Source organism: Bufo bufo, chromosome 4, assembly GCF_905171765.1.
Source record: "Bufo bufo chromosome 4, aBufBuf1.1, whole genome shotgun sequence".
NCBI lineage: Eukaryota > Metazoa > Chordata > Amphibia > Anura > Bufonidae > Bufo > Bufo bufo.
In genome coordinates this window covers 361,800,585-361,820,907 of record NC_053392.1, presented here as the reverse complement: position 1 = coordinate 361,820,907, position 20,323 = coordinate 361,800,585, and positions in this window count along the sequence as shown.

Sequence of the window (20,323 nt, the reverse complement as noted above, 5' to 3'; positions counted from 1 at the left end):
CAACGCAATGATGGCTGCACGCGTTTCTTTGCAGGTTACCATGGTTAACAATGGAAGAACAATGATTTCAGGCATCTCCCTCCTTTTAACATGTCAAGTCTGCCATTTTAACCCAATCAGCCTGACATAATGATCTCCAGCCTTGTGCTCGTCAACATTCTCACCTGAGTTAACAAGACGATTACTGAAATGATCTCAGCAGGTCCTTTAATGACAGCAATGAAATGCAGTGGAAAGGTTTTTTTGGGATTAAGTTAATTTTCATGGCAAAGAAGGACTATGCAATTCATCTGATCACTCTTCATAACATTCTGGAGTATATGCAAATTGCTATTATAAAAACTTAAGCAGCAACTTTTCCAATTTCCAATATTTATGTAATTCTCAAAACCTTTGGCCACGACTGTACAGTGTGGGGTGCTGCATACTATGGGGTACTGTATACTATAGGGGGCTATACTGCATACTGTGGGGTGCTGGGGTGCACTGTAACACTAAGGTGAGCCAAGCCCCGGTATCCTTCCTGCAGAGTGGTGCCCACTTCCAGCCTAAGCCCAGCTGCCCAGAGCACTGATCCTGAGACGCTGGAGTCTTCAGAACTGGAAGTATTTACAGTAATTCACTGTACTCTACCAGGTGTGTGGATTTTTTTTTGTGTGTGTTGTGGTGGAAGGCGTGATTGCATGCTAGGGTGTGTGAAGGTGGGATCCAGGGGGCCCAAGTAAGTTTTTGCCCAGGGTCCAATCAATATTAAAGACGGCCCTGTGTGCATAGGATAGTAACCTGTCTGGGTTGGGGAAGTGCAAGGGCCATGGGCTGCATCATACTCATTGCAATCACAGCACTGATGCATACTGTGGAGCTGGTTCAGAGAATGGGAGTAGTAGTGGCCCTCATAAAGTATCACAGTGTACTCCCTCAGGCCGTTGTTCCCTGGGGTTCGGTGCAGTGAATAAGTGATGTGAAGAAACCAGGCAGAGATTATAGAACAAAGAAAAAAAATATATAGCAGCACATCCAGCAGCAGTTTGTACAAATTGCATTTGTTCTCCCAAATAGGGTATGGTGGCTGGCAATGTAGCAGAAGATGACACTCAAAAGTATGCCAGCAATGTCTCCCTCATAATTTGCAGTGACCAGGAACGGGGTAGACATATAGTTAGTAATTTTGTTTGTGACACCAATTGCAGCATGCGCAGGGTACTGTCACAGGGTCCTGCCAAGGTGTTATAATGCACGTCCCAGGTTAGGAATGCCAGAGTGCTATAATGGGCTATAATGTCTCTATAGGGTGGTGATATGGGTGTCAACGGTGTCTCCTACCTGGGTACGGCTGGACTCCTGGCTCCTGGCTCACTTAAAATAAATTGAGTGTAGTGATAGTAGGAGTAATAGAGGAATTTTGCAGCAGAAATTGATGTCCAGACCTTTAGGTGAAGTTCAAACTTGTCTTTACTGAAGATAACTTCTATCCAAGCAATGTACAGCTTTGGTCTTAGGTCCCAGCAGGTTTTGGCATTGGTTGGCAGGAATGAATCTTCTGCACTATAAATCAGGAGCTTGCAGGAAAAGACGCCTGCTTGTTAGCTCTATAAATGTGGCAGGAATTTAGCTTCTGTGCTTCTCTCTATCTTCTGCTGTATGGGGACTGACTAGCTGAGGAGGAATATTGCTTCTTCTAGGTCTCTGGACTTTACTCACAGATTGGCTCACAGGGAATGCTTTCGTCCTGGAATTCTGGAGATTGTCTGCTTGCTTGTCATCCAGCTGAGGCTGCAGGGCTCAGGCTGGGGATTAGATCAATGTCTCAGCCGAGACAAGATCCTGGCTTTTTTCCCTATGCAGGGGGACTCATAACACACACACACACCCTACCCCATAGCAGGGGGTGGTCTACACTCAACCTAACTCCCTTCTCCACCCAAGGTGTAGGATGTGGGAACAGTCCACACCTCCACAGAGGGGAGCTTAGCTGGAATGAACCATTCCAGCCTAGATACACTAAACTGTAACTAGTTCCTTACCAATGTATTGCTGCCACCTACTGGTGAACATGGAAAATTACAAGGAAATTTACATTTAACAGTTTTAGATGCACAGTTGTGAAGACATGAGCAAAATCATATCCGATGACAAGGTAAAGGCCCTTAGGAGATAGTAGCGGGGTAGAGGCGTGTAGTAACACAACTCTGGGGTGTTACAGATTCCCTTCCCTATGGCAGTACTTTGGCACCTTTGGCCACCTGTATGATGCAGATGTCTAGCTATGCCTGTCATGAACTGTGGTGGTGGTGTCTTTACAGGTTTCCCCTCATCCTGCAGTGGATCTTCTGTACCCTAAGACCCTGCAGACTCTCTGGAGTAGTTGTCCAGAGAGTCTGCAGGGTCCCAGACTCTCTGTAGTAGTGGTCCTTCCATATGAGCTGACTGTGTGTTCCTTATAGCCCAGAGGAGGGGGAGCTGGATTGCATTCTCCCTTATTCCTCACTTTCTTCTTTCCTCTCTAACAAGCGCACTCCTACAATGGGGGAGGAATGGGATGATAAGTCTAACCATACCCCATCTGCTGGTGAACAAAGTGTATAGCATGACATTACATTATATTGCATTACACTACAAACCATTTACCATAGTAGTAGCCCCAGGTCTGGGGTAGTACATTATTATACCAGTTATTATTACATTCCAAGAAAATCTCATCACAGCAACTAGCAATTCTGTCAGCAGATCCAGTTGTTCTAACAAATTAGAGGAGTTTCATAACTCATATGAGTTATATGAGCTGCCAGTCCTTACCCCCAGCTACATACATCCCATTCATTTTTGGGATATAAAATACATGAAACTTTGGCCTCTGCTCACATGTGGACCTTTTTCCTATGTTGATGTTATGCTTTTGGTATATGTAATATTTATAGAAGGATTTAATAAAGAAGTGAAGCAATATTTTAAAGCATTATGTATGGATCAACTGCAAGGCTTCCAGATCCACAGACTGTGAGGAATTAAACTATAATGCAACTGCATCATGCTATCTTACCTGAGGCTCTTTCGCGTGAGCCTGTCCCTTGTGAGAATCACGCTCCGTGTGTGAGAAGGATCGTGCGTTCTGGACTTAGGAAGCGCAAGGTATTATCATGATTGATAATGCTGTGTGCCTCTGCCTAACCTTTCTGTAACGGAATCATACTGACATAAATCTGTCAGTATGATTCCATTACAGAAAGGTCAGGTAGAGCCACACAGCATTATCAATCATGATAATGCCTTGCGCTTCCTAAGTCCAGAACGCAGAATCCCCCTCTCACACGGAACATGATTCCTGCAAGTGTGAAAGAGCCCTTAATCTGTAGCCATTCACCGTGGGAAGGAGAACAGCTGAGTTTTTTTGTTTTTAAATTTGTAATTTTGTATTTTCAGGGATACTGTTCCTTTGTGAAGGACACAAATGGGAGCAAAAAATTGACAGTTTTATATAATATATAAATCTATCCATACTGCATACATAAGATCGCTGTAAGCTATCCTATTCCCCTGCATGCAATAAAATGGCAGCCAATTCTGACAGAGCTTATGCCCCCATGGTAACAAAAGCCTGGGTATGTTGCAGTTCAAAAAATTGGGAAAATTGGGCTGCCACATTACAGATTGCCAGCTGATTCAAATATCTCAAACTTTAGAGGTTGCTCCCTCCTTAGGCAATCTCTGATATATCCATATGATACGCCATAAATGTATGGTGCTTATAATCAACCTCTGGCATTTGCACTTATTGCTAAAACAGTTAATTTCCCAGTTCATTCTTCTGAAGAACCATGTAAAGGCTTGTCTTGACCAGTGCTATTAGCTGGTATGGATATAAACACTCCCTAAGGCCTCCTGCACACGAACGTGTGCACCCCGTGGCTGTGCTGCTGCCCGACCATGGGGCAGCCGCAGATGATCGTGGACCCATCTACTTTAATGGGTCCGCGATCCACCCGTTCCACAAAAAGATAGGACATGTTCTATCTTTTTGCGGAACGGAAGTACGGGACGAAACCCCACGGAAGCACTCTGTAGTGCTTCCGTGGGTTTCTATTCCGTGCATCTGTTCCGCACCATTCCGCATCTCCGGTTTTACGGACCTATTGAAGTGAATGGGTACGCATCCGTGATGTGGAATGCCCCCGGAACTGTGCCCGTGTATTGCGGATGGTGGAGGCCTAATACTAATAGACACTCTGTAAGGGCTCATGCACACAAACATATTTTTTGTCCACATCTGATCCACATTTTTTGTGGGTTTGGATGAAGACCTACAGGGAGTGCAGAATTATTAGGCAAGTTGTATTTTTGAGGATTAATTTTATTATTGAACAACAACCATGTTCTCAATGAACCCAAAAAACTCATTAATATCAAAGCTGAATATTTTTGGAAGTAGTTTTTAGTTTGTTTTTAGTTTTAGCTATTTTAGGGGGATATCTGTGTGTGCAGGTGATTATTACTGTGCATAATTATTAGGCAACTTAACAAAAAACTAATATATACCCATTTCAATTATTTATTTTTACCAGTGAAACCAATATAACATCTCAACATTCACAAATATACATTTCTGACATTCAAAAACAAAACAAAAACAAATCAGTGACCAATATAGCCACCTTTCTTTGCAAGGACACTCAAAAGCCTGCCATCCATGGATTCTGTCAGTGTTTTGATCTGTTCACCATCAACATTGCGTGCAGCAGCAACCACAGCCTCCTAGACACTGTTCAGAGAGGTGTACTGTTTTCCCTCCTTGTAAATCTCACATTTGATGATGGACCACAGGTTCTCAATGGGGTTCAGATCAGGTGAACAAGGAGGCCATGTCATTAGATTTTCTTCTTTTATACCCTTTCTTGCCAGCCACGCTGTGGAGTACTTGGACGCGTGTGATGGAGCATTGTCCTGTATGAAAATCTTTTTTTTCTTGAAGGATGCAGACTTCTTCCTGTACCACTGCTTGAAGAAGGTGTCTTCCAGAAACTGGCAGTAGGACTGGGAGTTGAGCTTGACTCCATCCTCAACCCGAAAAGGCCCCACAAGCTCATCTTTGATGATACCAGCCCAAACCAGTACTCCACCTCCACCTTGCTGGCGTCTGAGTCGGACTGGAGCTCTCTGCCCTTTACCAATCCAGCCACGGGCCCATCCATTTGGCCCATCAAGACTCACTCTCATTTCATCAGTCCATAAAACCTTAGAAAAATCAGTCTTGAGATATTTCTTGGCCCAGTCGTGACGTTTCAGCTTGTGTGTCTTGTTCAGTGGTGGTCGTCTTTCAGCCTTTCTTACCTTGGCCATGTCTCTGAGTATTGCACACCTTGTGCTTTTGGGCACTCCAGTGATGTTGCAGCTCTGAAATATGGCCAAACTGGTGGCAAGTGGCATCTTGGCAGCTGCACGCTTGACTTTTCTCAGTTCATGGGCAGTTATTTTGCGCCTTGGTTTTTCCACACGCTTCTTGCGACCCTGTTGACTATTTTGAATGAAACGCTTGATTGTTCGATGATTACGCTTCAGAGGCTTTGCAATTTTAAGAGTGCTGCATCCCTCTGCAAGATATCTCACTATTTTTGACTTTTCTGAGCCTGTCAAGTCCTTCTTTTGACCCATTTTGCCAAAGGAAAGGAAGTTGCCTAATAATTATGCACACCTGATATAGGGTGTTGATGTCATTAGACCACACCCCTTCTCATTACAGAGATGCACATCACCTAATATGCTTAATTGGTAGTAGGCTTTCGAGCCTATACAGCTTGGAGTAAGACAACATGCATAAAGAGGATGATGTGGTCAAAATACTCATTTGCTTAATAATTCTGCACGCAGTGTATTTACTCCAATGGAGGCCACAAAAGATGCAGATAGCACACTGTGCTGTCCGCATCCGTGGGTCCGTTCCGCGACACCTGCAAAAAAATAGAACATCTCCATATTATAGACAATGATAAGACAGTTCTATTATGGGCCGGATGTTCCATTCACACACATTGCCGGTATCTGTGTTTTGCGGATCGACAATTTGCCAATCGCAAAAATAGTTATGGCCGTGTGCATGAGCCCTAAAACGGCAAAGAAGAGGAATATGTAAGAGGGTTGAAAACAGCTTTTATTCCCCAAAACTGGTATTCTTTTAGTTATTTTGTTGCTATGGATTATAATCAACCCTGCTGTAGTGGTAATATTACCTAAGTAATATTACCCCTACCTGAGGGCATGGACGCCGGGCTCCCTCTTTCCCTCCATGCTGACAAGCGTGGGCAGCAGGTAGCTTAACTGTTGCATCTGTGCTCCATGCCAGAGTTCACTTCCTGCTGGAGACCTGTACTGTTTGTTAGGGCTTGCATGAGTGTGTCTCTCCTCCCTTGTGAGGCAGAACGTACACGCCCTTTGTTTCACCAGTCCATGGCTGGATTGCAGGAAGTATTTAAAGGCGCTACCTGCCCCAGGAAGATGCATGAGCAACTCATGGTAACTAGCTAGCACCGAACTGTGCCGGGAGTTGGCTCAGAAGAGAGAATGTCAGGTTCAGATTCTGTCCTATCTGCGCAATGTGAACATGTGCCTTAATGACCTGTCGCTCACCAACCCTGCACATCCAGCTCCAGCTGGGGTGGCTAACCTGGCACCAGCAGCGTCAACACCCTATGTTCCATGTTCTAGTCCTCATCTGTCAGCTCCGCCACAATTTGATGGAGACCCTAAACAGTGCGGGGCATTCATTAATCAGTGTACTCTGCACTTTGAGCTGATGCTGCATCAGTTCATTTCTGACCGAGCCAAGGTCGCTTTTTTAATGTCGCACCTTACAGGAGAAGCCCTGGCCTGGATCAACCCACTCTGAGTGAGGAGTGACCCAGTCGAAATGAATCTACAGGCCTTACTAGAGGCTTTCTGTAGGGTGTTTGATGAGTCAGGACGCACCACCTAAGCCACGTCTTCTATACTGTGGTTGCACCAAGAAAGTCAGTCCGTGGGCTAGTATGCAGTCCAGTTCCAGACTCTTGCCTCTGAATTAGGCTGGAATAATGAGGCTTTAATGGGAGGGTCTCTCTGGGAAAATTAAGGATGAACTGGCCGGGTCGGGATGTTCGCTCTACCCTGGATGACTTTTTTTCCCTGGCCACCCGGATTGATCTGCGCTTCCAGGAGCGTGCTAAGGAGGTAGCACGTGAGAATAGACCATATCATCCAGCGTCTTCTTTTCAGCGGTCTTCAGTTTCTCAGCCTTCTACATCTGCTGCTGCACCAGAACCCTTTCAGGGTGACTGAGTCAGGCTGACTGAGCAAAAACATTGTCACCGTCGTACAAGGGGGCTTTGCTTTTATTGTGGAAGTGCTGGACATCTTCTCTGTTCCTGTCCTCTGAAGTCAGGAAAACTCCCAAGCCTAGGGTCTGTTGGGGACACGACCCAAGGTGAAGACAATTCCTCTCCTCCTCTGACTCTGCCAGTAACCTTGTCATTAGGCGATGTTCGATTTACGGAGACGGCGCTTCTGGATTCTGGAGCAGCAGGGAACTTCCTGAAACATTGCCTAGTGGATCGTCATCAGATACCTGTTCGACGCCTGCAGAGTCCTCTAATGGTATCATCCATTGATGGAAAGGCTCTGTCTGAGTCCATACAGTTCATCACGGAACCTGTAAAATTACAGGTGGGAGCGCTTCATTTTGAAGAGATTTAGTTCCTGACCTTCTCAAGTCTGTCTTATCCTCTCCTGGGACTTACGTGGCTTCATGTTCATGAACCTGTTCTTGAATGGAGGTCCGGAGAGGTGCTTCCTTGGGGACACTCCTGTCTTGGGAAGTGTCTTTCTTCTGTTCAGCCAGCTCGATCGCCTCGGGTGCCACCCAATCTCCAGGGTCTGCCAGCAGCCTATCATGCATATGCAAATGTCTTTGACAAGAAAGAGGCTGAGACGCTACCTCCACACAGGCTGTATGACTGCCCTATTGACTTGGTTCCAGGCTCCTCACCTCCTCATGGATGCATCTATCCCCTGTCACCAGCAGACTCAATCCATGTCTAAGTATATCAAGGAGAACCTCGACAGAGGATTTATCTGCAAATTTTCCTCTCCGGCTGGTGCAGGTTTCTTCTTTGTGAAGAAGAAAGATTGCTCCCTACGTCCATGTATCGACTACAGGACTCTTAACAAGATTACAGTAAAAAATAAGTACCCTCTTCTCCTAATTCCTGAATTGTTTGATTTCTTTAGGGGAGCTAAAGTTTTCTCCAAATTAGACCTATGTGGGGCCTACAACCGCTTTCAACACCCGCAACGGTCACAATGAATACCTGATAATGCCCTTCGGACTAAGCAATGCCCCTGCAGTGTTCCAAGAATTTGTTAATGACATATTCAGAGACTTGCTATATTCCTGTGTTGTGGTGTACCTAGATGAAATCCTTGTTTTTTCTCCAGATTTGGCTACTCACCGAAAGCAGGTTCTTCTGGTTCTTCAAAGACTAAGAGAAAATCGTTAGTATGCCAAGTTCGAGAAATGTTACTTTGAGCAGTCCTCTCTTCCTTAGAATACAGTCTTCTCTTCCATAGGATACATAATATCCGATACTGGCCTGCAGATGAATCCCGAGAAGGTGTCAGCAATTTTAAAGTGGCCTCGTCCTTCAGGTTTAAAAGCAATCCAGCGGTTCCTGGGATTCGCCAACTACTATCGCCAGTTCATGCCGCACTTCTTGTCCTTGACTGCTCCCATCTCCGCTTTGACTCGTAAGGGAGCAAATCCAAAGAATTGGACAGCTGAGGCTGAATTGGCCTTCCAAGACTTGAAGCAGGCCTTTTCTGCAGCTCCAGTTCTCCATCGCCCTGATGCTAACAAGCAATTCTACCTCTAAAATGGCACTGGAGGAATGGCATTACCTTCTAAAGGGAGTATCTCATCCTGTGGTGATCTACACCGACCACAAAAATCGGACCTTTTTGCAGTCAGGACAAAGACTGAATCTTCGTCAAGATAGATGGTCCTTATTCTTTGCCTGTTTTGATTTCGTTCTTAATTTCTGTGCCGCAGAGAAGAATATCAAAGCATATGCTCTCTCGGGGTCCTTTGATGCTACTGATTGGGAGGAGGAGCCTCAACACATCATTGATCCTGCAAAAAATTGCTGTTTGTCCTGTCAAGTTGTCTTAGATTTCGCCCGGAAAGAGTTTTGTTGCACAGAACCTTAGGAAGCAAGTTTTAGGGGGTCATTCTTCAAAAATTCAGGTCATGCCGGACAACGAAAGACTTCCAAATTCATTGCTCAACGGTACTGGTGGCCATCCATGCGGCAAGACATTTAAGAGTTGCCTGTCCGTCATGTGCGCAGTATAAAACCTCCAAGCAACGTCCAGCGGGCCTCTTACTTCCTCTTCCTGTTTCTGAGGCTCCTTGGAAACAGATAGCCATGGATTTTTGTACTGATCTAGCCGGGTGTTCTGTGAACTGGGTTGTGGTGGATCGTTTTTCCAAAATGGCGCACTTCGTCCCTCTGACTGGTCTTCCTTCTGCTCCTCAGTGTCAGGGTCTTACCTTGTCCACATGGTGCCGCCATTTTGCACATGTGCAGACTGCAGTCTCTTATAACCTCTGAGTTCATCATCACTTGCCTGCTGCCTGGGCGTCGCACAGTGATGATGTGGCAACACCTGACTATATCAGTCTGCTCAGGCTTCAGGTTCATTGCCCTTGCGTTTGTTCTCCAAGGTGCATCTCTGGCAGTCTGAGCTCCTTGTGTGTTCCTGTGTATGATCCGGCCTGGCTGACATTGAATATTTAAAAGGAACATAAATAAACAAACAACTTTACGTTTGCATGTGGTCTGGTTTCCTGGCTCCCGTGACATTGCGCAAGGGCCATGAATCCTGCCGATGCAGGTACTCCCACGCTCCCTATACTAGTCTCCAGGCTCAATCAACAAGATCACCTTTTGGGTCAGTTCACTCAGGCATTGCAGACGTTGCTTGCTCGCACCGCACACCTTCCTCCTGGTGCTGCTGGGCCAGTGGTTCCTCCTGCTGCTGCTCCCATTGCCACTCCTGCTCCTGCAGTTACAGCTGAAGTCCCTATTTTCCAGAGGGATGACTGATTCAGCCCCCCTGCCACAGCGGTATGGGGGTGAACCGTGTCAGTGTCGTGGCTTCCTAAACCAAGTGGGCATATATTTTGAGATGGTCCCCCAGGCGTTTCTTTCTGAGCGGTCAAAAGTGGGCTTCCTGATTTCGTTGCTCTCTGACAAGGCCTTGGCCTGGGCGAATACCTTATGGGAGAAGGATAAACCTGTGATATGTGATTAACCGAGTTTTGTTGCCTCCTTTCGTAGGGTATTCGATGTACCTGCTCGTTGTTCCTCTGCTGCAAAGCAGCTCCTGTCCATTTAACAGGGCATACAAACCGTAGCTGAATATGCCATTAAATTCCGTACCCTGGCTGCAGAGGTGGGTTGGAATAATAAGGCACTGGTGGCTGCCTTCATGCATGGTCTCTCTGATGCATTGAAGGACAAGGTTGCGGCTAAGGATCTCCCTGATGAGCTTGAGGCTCTCGTTTCCTTCCTGATTTTGATCGATACCAGGCTCAGGGAGAGGCCTTCATTTAAGGAGCGCCTGCGGAGGCCTTCTACCAGATTAGCTCCTATGTTTTATTTCCCACCCATTCCCCCCTCACCTCCCACGCCTCCTGGGGATGGTGTGTCTCGCAGCTAAGCTATGCCGCTGGGATTTACTCACCTTTCTGATGCTGAGCGGGCCTTTAGGAGGAGGGAGGGCTGGTGCCTGTATTGCAGTCTCAGTGGGCATTTCCTGAAGTTATGCCCGACTTGTCCGGGAAACATTTGCACCTAAGGTCCTGTCGGGGGCAGATCTTGGGTGGAATTTTGTCGTCCCTGGCTTCCCGTAAAGATAAACCGCTGATCACAGTTGTCCTCTCCTTGACAGGGGGCACAGCGGTTACTCAAGCATTGGTGGACTCCGGTACTGGCAGTTATTTTATTGACAGAACATTTGTTGCGGCAAATTCCATACCCCTGCAGCCTCGTGTTACTCCACTGGCCATCGAGGCCATTGATGGGAGACCTCTGCGACCGGCGCATGTTACCCACGAGACTGGTCTGGTCGATATGGCGATTGGGGCTGTTCACAGGGAATTTGCCTGTTTTAAGGTTATTTCGTCCACGCACTACTCCGTGGTTTTGGGGTTTCCTTGGCTTCAGCGGCACAATCCGACCTTTAATTGGCAGTCGGCCTAGATCCTCTATAGGTCTCCACAGTGTGGCACTGTTTGCATAAATGGGCCTGTTAAGGTACTTTGTACCTCCTCGGATTCTGTGTTGCCTCCTGAATATCTGGATGTATTTGACAAGATGCGCGCTGGTGCCCTTCCTCCTCATCGTCCCTATGATTGTGTTGTAGATCTGCAACCCGATGCCATTCTCCCTCATGGCAGTGTTTATCCTCTTTCCGTTGCGGAGAATAAGGCGATGGAGGAGTACATTGCGGACGCGCTTTTCCGGGGACACATTCCCAAGTCCACTTCTCCAGTGGGTGCTGGCTTTTTCTTCGTAAAGAAAAAGGGGGGCGAGTTGAGACCTTGCATTGACTATAGAGGTCTCAATCGCATCACTGTCAAGAATGCATACCCGATTCCATTGATTACCGAATTGTTCGACCGCCTCAAGGGAGCAACGGTCTTTACCAAGCTTGACCTAAGGGCAGCATATAACCTCGTAAGGATCAAGGGGGGTGATGAGTGGAAGACCGCGTTTAACACCAGATCCGGTCATTATAAATATTTGGTCATGCCTTTTGGCTTGTGCAATGCGCCCGCTGTCTTCCAGGAGTTCATTAATGATGTCTTTCATGATATTTTGCAGCAATGTGTGGTGGTCTATTTGGATGACCTCTTCGTACTCCATTGAATCACACTACCTGGATGTCAGACGGATGCTTCTACGGTTACGTAGGAATGGGCTTTTCTGTAAGCTTGAGAAATTTGAATTTCACCTGTCTCAGGTTGCTTTCTTGGGCTATATCATTTCTGCTGAAGGGTTCTCAGAAGGTTTCGGCAGTTCTGCAGTAGCCTCGCCCCAGTGGTCTCCGTTACATTCTGCGTTTCCTTGGGTTCGCCAACTATTATCAGAAATTTATCAGGAACATTTCTGCATTGGCCAAACACATCTCAGATCTGATTAAGAAGGGCAGCGATCCCCACAATTGGACACCTGCTGCTTCCCAGGCTTTTGAGGGCCTCAAGTCTGCTTTCGCTTCGGCTCTGATTTTGTCTCATCCCAATCCTGGTTTGCCCTTTGTCCTAGAGGTGGATGCGTTTGAGACAGGAGTAGGCGCCCTCCTGTCTCAGCGTCGGACACCTGATGGACCCTTGGTTCCTTGTGGGTTCTACTCTAGAAGCTGTCTCCAGCAAAATGCAATTATGAGATTGGAGACAGAGAGCTCTTGGCTATCATCCTGGCTCTAAAAGTGTGGAGATACTTGCTCAAAGGTTCTGTTGTTCCTGTTCTCATTCTTACCGACCATAAGAATCTGACGTATCTCTTGGAGGCTAAGAGGCTTACACCCCGTCAGTCTAGATGGACCTTATTCTTGTCTCGTTTTAACTATGTGGTTTCCTATTTGCCCGGCTTCAAGAATGTTAAGGCTGATGCCTTGTCTTGCCAGTATTCTAAATTGTCCAGGGAGGACTCCAGTCATACCTTCCGATCATATCCTGGCTGCTATCCTCACCAACTTGACCTCTCCTCTTGGTGAATGGATCTTGGCTGCTCAGTCCAATGCACCCACGGTGAGACCTGCTGGCAAATGTTTTGTGCCTGAGGGGTTGCGCATCAAGCTGCTGCGCACGTACCACAATTGAAGGACTGCCGGTCATCCTGGTAAGAACCAGATGTCCTGGGCTGTTTCCCGTCAGTTATGGTGGCCGTCTCTCCGCTTTGATGTTGCCGCGTATGTGGCTGCGTGTTCTGTCTGTGCGCAGAACAAATATTCCGCCGCCTACCCTTGCGTCTACTGCATCCCATTCCCAATGGAGAGCATCCCTGCTCTCGCCTGGCCATGGACTTTATTGTGGCACTTCCTGCATCCTGAGGTTACATGGTTATCCTCATGGTTGTCGATCTGTTCTCCAAGATGTGCCACTGTGTTCCATTTAAGAAGCTGCCTTCCGCTCAGGAGCTGGCCTCAGTGTTTGCCAGGAAGGTCTTCCATTTACACTGGTTGCCTAAGGAGATAGTCTCAGACCGCGGGAGCCAGTTTGTCTCTAGGTTCTGGCGTACCTTTTGTTCTCAGTTGGGTGTTCACCTCTCCTTCTCCTCAGCCTACCATCCGCAGTCTAATGGTGCAGCTGAACGTTCCAACCAAGCCCTGGAGCAATTTCTCCGCTGCTATATCTCTGAGCATCATGACAATTGGGTTGATCTGCTGCCCTGGGCTGAGTTTGCTAGGAACTCTACCATCAAATTATCCTCCGGAATGTCTCCGTTTATGGCAAATTTTGATTTCCAGACCTCTGTGTTGCCTGAGTCGTTCTTGCCACAGGACATTCCGGCTGTGTAGCATCATCTTTGTGCTGTCACGGGGCGCCAAAGGCGCATTCGCTCTCCCATCAGCCGCAGACCTGCTGCTTAGCTTCGGGAGCAAGGATCTGTGTTTGGCCTCGTTCCCAGGGCGGCTTTGCTGGCTGGGAGGCTCCCTGCTCCTAGGTCTGCCTGGAGCGCCGAGCTGATCACTCGGTGCTCGACTTGTCTGTCTGTCGGTCATGTGACGCTGGCCACGTCACATGATCCTCAGACCCCACTATAAATACAGACAGCCTGCTGGCCACAGGTTGCCTGTTAATTCTAGGTTCCTGGCTGTTTCTTGGACTACTGATTACTCACCTGTTCCCTGACAATCCTTTGCCTGCTCCTCCTGTACTGCGCATCCCTCGTGGTATTGTGACCTCGGCTCCCACCTAACTACTCTTTCGCTATACTGCATCACTTCCTCGCTCTCGTCCCATTCCTGTGGGCAATCATGAGGAGTATGAGATTAGCAGCATCCTGGATTGTCTGCTCCGAGGTCGAATCCAATTCCTGGTTCACTGGAGAGGTTATGGTCCTGAGGAGCGTTCCTGGTTTTCCTCCACTGATGTTCGGGCGCCCGACTTTCTCCGTGCTTTCCATGCTCGTTTTCCACAGAAACCGTTTTTTGCTCCGTGGAGGAGGGGCCATTGAGGTGAGGGTACTGTCAAGGTCTTACCGTGTCCTCATGGTGGCGCCATTTTGGACATGTGCAGACTGCAGTCTCTTATAACCTCTGAGTGCATCATCACTTGCCTGTTGCCTGGGCATCGCACAGTGATGATGTGGCAACACCTGACTATATCAGCCTGCTCAGGCTTCAGGTTCATTGCTCTTGCGTTTGTTCTCCAAGGTGCATCTCTGGCAGTCTGAGCTCCTTGTGTGTTCCTGTGTATGATCCGGCCTGGCTGACGTTTCCTCTGGCTCTCGACCCCGCATCGGCAGACGTACCCGCTTTGGATCTGACCCCGGCTTGGTCGACTACCCGCTTTGGATCTGACCCTGGCTTGGATGACTACCCGCTTTGGACCAGACCCCGGTTTGGACGACTACCCGCTTTAGACCTGATTCTGGCTTGGACGACTACCTGCATTGGACTTGACCGGCTTTTTCCTAACCTTGCTGTCCCCGATGAATGTTTATTTATGTTCCTTTAAATAAACGAATTTATTTTACCTGCGTTTGCATGTGGTCTGGTTTCCTGGCTCCCGTGACACTCAGTTCCTCACATTTTTCGCCTCCATGGTTTTTCCCACTGTATTGTGTCAGATAGAGGTGTGCAGTTCACATTTGAGTTCTGGAGAGCTCTTTGTAATCTTTTGAATGTGTCTCTGGATTACTATTCAGTAGAGTTGAGCGGACACCTGGATGTTCGGGTTCGGCAGGTTCGGCCGAACTTGAAAAAAAGGTTCGCGTTTGGGACCCGAACTTGACCCCGAACCAGAACCCCATTGAAGTCAATGGGGACCCGAACTTTTGGGCACTAAAATAGTCCTGGAAAAGGCTAGAGGGCTGCAAAAGGCATCAAAATGTGCTTAAGAGCATGGCAACTGTTCTGCAAACAAATGTGGATAGGGAAATGACTTAAAATAACATAAAATACAGAAAAATTAAAAATAACAATCTGGATCTAGAAGTAGGAGGTTGAGGAGGCGGTGGATGTGGCGGTGTAGGTTGACATGGCGGTGTAGGTGGAAGCGGCGGTGAAGGAGGAATAGGTAGCCAACAATGATTTGTGTTATTTTTTATTTTTAAATTGGGGTATCCCCCAAAATATTGGGACATATAACAAAATAAAACAAAGAATAAGTGCACTTGAGTACAAGAATGGATGGTTGAGGCTGGTATAAATGTCTATTCTGCACAAGGTACGGACAAGTCCTGTGGGATCCATGCCTGGTTCATTTTAATAAACGTAAGCTTGTCCACATTGGCTGCGGCCTGTGATAATGCTCTCTGCCGTGCTAAACACACGTTCACACTATACACTGGCTGTAGGGCAGGTCAGCACCTCCAAGGCTGACAAAGCTTTTCCACATTTTGGCCATGCTAACCCTGCCTTCTCAGGTGCTGGCGGTGCCCCAGCTGCGTTGGCGACCTTTTCCTCCTCCTCTGCCTTCGCCTTGTGCTTCCACTGTGCCCCCGCTGTCAGGTGGAAATGCCATCAGCAGCGTGCGCTTGTAGTCGCGCATCTTCCGATCAGTAACAGATGTTTTCACAAAATGTAGTCCCCTTTCAGCAATGCAGATCAGGGGTTCATTCACGGCAAAAGGGGGTTCATGTCACCCAGCAATACAACAGAGGATTTTGAGAGATTTGGGCCCCTGTCACCCAGGCACAGCAGGGGTTCATTCACGGCAAAAGGGGTTCATGTCACCCAGCAATAGAACAGACGATTTTGAGAGATTTAGGCCCCTGTCACCCAGGCACAGCAGGGGTTCATTCACGGCAAAAGGGGGTTCATGTCACCCAGCAATAGAACAGACGATTTTGAGATTTAGGCCCCTGTCACCCAGGCACAGCAGGGGTTCATTCACGGCAAAAGGGGTTCATGTCACCCAGCAATAGAACAGACGATTTTGAGAGATTTAGGCCCCTGTCACCCAGGCACAGCAGGGGTTCATTCACGGCAAAAGGGGGTTCTTGTCACCCAGCAATAGAACAGAGGATTTTGAGAGATTTAGGCCCCTGTCACCCAGGCACAGCAGGGGTTCATTCACGGCAAAAGGGGGTTCATGTCACCCAGCAATACAACAGAGGATTTTGAGAAATTTAGGCCCCTGTCACCCGGGCACAGCAGGGGTTCATTCACGGCAAAAGGGGGTTCTTGTCACCCAGCAATAGAACAGAGGATTTTGAGAGATTTAGGCCCCTGTCACCCAGGCACAGCAGGGGTTCATTCACGGCAAAACGGGGTTCATGTCACCCAGCAATACAACAGAGGATTTTGAGAGATTTAGGCCCCTGTCACCCAGGCACAGCTGGGGCTCATTCACGGCAAAAGGGGGTTCTTGTCACCCAGCAATAGAACAGAGGATTTTGAGAGATTTAGGCCCCTGTCACCCAGGCACAGCAGGGGTTCATTCACGGCAAAAGGGGGTTCATGTCACCCAGCAATACAACAGAGGATTTTGAGAGATTTAGGCCCCTGTCACCCAGGCACAGCAGGGGTTTGTATACGCCAAAAATTGTAAAATGTCACCCGACAATTGAAAATAAGAATTTTTTCAATTTAGGGCACTAAAATAGTCCTTGAAAAGGCTAGAGGGATGTAAAAGGCAGTAAAATGTGCTTAAGAGCATGGCAGCTGCTCTGCAATCAAATGTGGATAGGGAAATAACTTAAAATGAAATAAAATAACTAAAAATTACAAATTATTAACCTGCAACTCAGAGAAGGAGGTGGATATGGAGTCGGAGGTTGAGGAGGCGGTGAATGTGGTGTTGTAGGTGGAGGCAGCAATGGAGGAGAAGGAGGTAGCCAACAATGTTTTTTTTATTTTTTTATTGGGGTAGGTAGCCCCCAAAATATTGGGACAAATAAAAAAAAAGAAAACAAAGAATCATTGCACTTGACTTGAGTACAAGAATGTATGTTTGATGGTGGTATAAATGTCTATTCTGCACAAGGTACAGACAAGTCTTGTGGGATCCAAGCCTGGTTCATTTTAATGAACGTGAGCTTGTCCACGTTGGTTGTGGATAGGCGGCTGCGTCTGTCTGTAATGACGCCTCCTGCCATGCTAAATACACGTTCAGAGAGTACACTGGCAGGGCAGGCCAGCACCTCCAAGGCATACAGGGCAAGCTCTGGCCATGTGGACAATTTGGAGACCCAGAAGCTGAATGGGGCAGAACCATCAGTCAGTACGTGTAGGCGTGTGCACAGGTACTGTTCCACCATGTTGTTCAAATGCTGCCTCCTGCTAACACGCTCCATATTAGCAGTTGGGGCCGGTTGTTGCGGCGAGGTGACAAAGCTTTTCCACATGTCGGCCATGCTAACCCTGCCTACTGAGGTGCTGGCGCTGACACAGCTGCGTTGGCGACCTCTTCCTCCTCCCCTGCCTTTGCCTTGTGCTTCCACTTGTCCCCCGGCGTCAGTCGGGAATGCTCTCAGGAGCGCGTCTACCAGCATGCGCCTGTAGTCGCGCATCTTTCGATCACGCTCCAGTGAGGGAATTAAGGATGGCACATTGTCTTTGTAATGGGGATCCAGCAGGGTGGCGACCCAGTAGTCAGCACACGTTAAAATGTGGGCAACTCTGCAGTCGTTGCGCAGGTGCAGTAAGTCAGATTGGACTAATGCACACTGGTGCAACAATATGCACTGACTGGGTCAGGTGAAAATGATGGTTAAGAGTTTTGTTCGTGACGCCAATTGCAGTGTGCGCAGGCTACAGTCTCAGGGCCCTTTAAGGTGTTGCAACTCACGTACCAGGTGAGGAATGCCAGAGTGGTATAATGTCTCTGTGTAGCAGTAATGATAGTGTCAACGGTGTCTCCTACCTTGGTACGGCTGGACTCCTGGATCCTGGCTCACTTGCAATAAATGAGTATGTTGCTAGTAGGAGTACTTGAGGGATTTTGGTAGCAGTAAATGAGATCCAGACTTGAAATATAATTCAACTTGTCTTTACTGGAGGCAGCTTGAATCCATATGTGATACAGCATTAGTCTCTTAGGTCCCAGGAGGCTTTGACAATGTATGGCAGGGATCAATATCTCTTCTGCATCTAGCATGTGCCTGGAGAATATGGCAGGAATCTGTCTTCTGCTCTGTCTATCTTCTGCTGTGTGTGGGACTGACTAGCTAAGGAGGAATTTGCCTTCTCCTGGTCTCTGGATAGTTACTTACAGTTAGCTCACAGGGAATGGCTCTTCCTGGAGATCTGGAGGTGCTGCTTGCTTGGTCAACCATCTGAGGCTGAAGGCTCAGGCTGGGGATGAAGATATTTGGTCTCAGCTGAGACTCGATCCTGGGTTGGGATCCCTAGAACTGGGAGCTCCTACCAGCACAGCCTTCCCCTAGCCGGGGTGGCTGGCACACTAACTGTAACTTCCTTTCCTCCCCATGAGACAGGACATGGGCCAGCCCACTTCTGCTCAAAGAGGGGGGAGCTAAACTGGAATAAACTATTCCAGTTTAGATATGCTAAACTGTTACTAAGGTCCTGCTAAACATCGCTGCCACCTGCTGGTGTACATGAAAATTACAGCAAATACATATAACAGGCTTAGAAAATGCACATTTGTGAGGAATATTATGTAAAATCACATTAGATGACCAGGCACATATTACCAACAAATAGTAGCGGGGAAAAAGAGTTTAGTAACATAACTCTGGGATGTTACACCGGCACTGCAGCATGTAGTCGCTCATGTGTGCCAGGCTGCCCAGAGGTGTCCTCTGTGGGAGGCGTATCGTCTGCATCCTCCGTATCCCCCCAGCCACGCACCAGTGATGGGCCCGAGCTGCGTTAAATACCACCCCGCTGTGAACATGCTTCATCCCCATCCTCCTCCTCCTCGTCCTCCAGTAGTGGGCCCTGGCTGGCCAAATTTGGACCTGGCTTCTGCTGTAGCAAAAATCCTCTTTCTGAGCCACTTCTAAAAGACTGGCCTGAAAGTGTTAGAGATGACCCCTCTTCCTCCTCCTTGTCCTGGGCCACATTCTCTTCCATCATCGCCCTAAGTGTTTTCTCAAGGAGACATAGAAGTGGTATTGTAACACTGATAACGGCGTCATCGCCACTGGCCATGTTGGTGGAGTACTCGAAACAGCGCAACAGGGCACACAGGTTTCGCATGGAGGCCCAGTCATTGGTGGTGTAGTGGTGCTGTTCCGCAGTGCGACTCACCCGTGCGTGCTGCAGCTGAAACTCCACTATGGCCTGCTGCTGCTCGCACAGTCTCTCCAGCATGTGCAAGGTGGAGTTCCACCTGGTGGGCACGTCGCATATGAGGTGGTGAGCGGGAAGGCCGAAGTTACACTGTAGAGCAGACAGCCGAGCGGCGGCAGGATGAGAACGCCGGAAGCGCGAACAGACGGCCCACACTTTATGCAGCAGCTCTGACATGTCGGGGTAGTTGTGAATGAATTTCTGCACCACCAAATTCAGCACATGCGCCAGACAAGGGATATGCGTCAAACCGGCTAGTCCCAGAGCTGCAACGACATTTCGCCCATTATCGCACACCACCAGGCTGGGCTTGAGGCCCACTGGCAGCAACCACTCGTCGGTCTGTTGTTCTATATCCCGCCACAACTCATGCACAGTGTGGGGCCTGTCTCCCAAACACATCAGTTTCAGAATGGCCTGCTGACATTTAACCCTGGCTGTGCTTAAGTTGGTGGTGAAGGTCTGTCGCTGACCGGATGAGGAGGTGGTAGAAGAGGAGGAGGAAGCCGAGTAGGAAGAGGAGGCAACAGGATGCAAAAAATGATGCCCTGCGATCCTTGGCGGCGGAAGGACATGCACCAAACAGCTCTCCGCCTGGGGCCCAGCCGCCACTACATTTACCCAGTGTGCAGTTAGGGAGATATAGCATCCCTGGCCGTGCTTACTGGTCCACGTATCTGCCATTCAGGGCAAGGGATCGAGGGTGGCTAGGCGGGAATTTACGCTTTCTCTCAAAGGTTTGTGAGATGGAGAGCTGAACGCTTCCGTGTGACATGGTGGAGATGCTTGGTGGCGTAGGTGGTGTTGTTGG